Genomic DNA, 1,103 nt, shown 5'->3' with positions numbered 1-1,103 from the left:
GACACCCACCTATGGGCATGGGGGTCTGCGACACCCTCGCAGCACCCCGGGGGCGGTCTCAGGGCGATGAGCTTTTAATGCAACGCTGCAGGGAGGAAAAAACAGTAATTAGTTGGCACCCGTCGTTATCCAACGCCCGGCACCAGGGCACTGCTCTCTGTTTCACCCCCGACTCAGAGGAGGCGCATTCCAAGCGTTAACAAGGCACGCCGCTCGCCAGCCTATTAAAAACGTGAAGTTTTTTTACGGCAGCAACCGATTTAATGTAATTTTCCTTAAAAATTTGCTTTTTTCTGGGTATGTTAACGCCTGTAGGAAGGCGCAGGACAGGGGGGATGCTGCACTGCTTCTCCTCCTGCCTCATCTGCGCTGCCTCGGAGATGACAAACCCACCGAAGGCGACGCCGTCGGTCTGTCCGTCCCCGCGCCGGTGAGGCACCGGCATGTAGGGTATGCCGCGCCGGTGTGGCAGTAGCCATCCCCTCCCCGTGGTGAGCCCCGGGCATCCTGGGGGGGATTTTTGGGCCGGGGAGTGACGAGGGCACGGCCGTGTGACAGGCACAGTGACAGCCCGCTGACGTCCGCACCGTAAACACGCAACGATCAATTAAAGAATTAAAATTAATAACGAGCGTGTTTGCTAAGGCAACCTGGATCTCACAGGCTCCTGCGTGAAAATACATCTCGCTCCTTTCCGCAACCATCATTTCATTAAAAAAAAATAAAAAATAAATAAATAGATGATAGGCTGGGAATTGTAATTAAATCCTTGATCGCAGGAGGAAAAAAAAAGCTTTCCTTAATTAATTTGAGGCATTTGTCACGGGTGGCTCGCTTGGTTTGCCTATTTACGAGGCTTTTTCGTCCATTTCCACGAGGCTTGAAGCCAGGAGAGATGGGCTGGCTGAAAAATAAGTCGCGCCTCTGAAAAACCAGCTCAATTTGCTCACACTGCTTCGTTAAAATCATCCCCTGGAGCTCAAGGCAGGCTCAGCCCCAGCTTTCCTCCTCTCAGAGAAAAGGGTTTCCAGGATTTTTTTTAAGCTTTTCTAAAACTTCCAGTGTCAGAACGAGCCCAGAAGCCCAACCTGCGCAGGGCGTAA

This window comes from Falco peregrinus (genome assembly GCF_023634155.1).
Source record: "Falco peregrinus isolate bFalPer1 chromosome 12 unlocalized genomic scaffold, bFalPer1.pri SUPER_12_unloc_9, whole genome shotgun sequence".
Classification (NCBI taxonomy): Eukaryota; Metazoa; Chordata; class Aves; order Falconiformes; family Falconidae; genus Falco; species Falco peregrinus.
The sequence above is the reverse complement of the archived record's forward strand: the minus strand, read 5'-3'. Positions refer to the sequence as shown.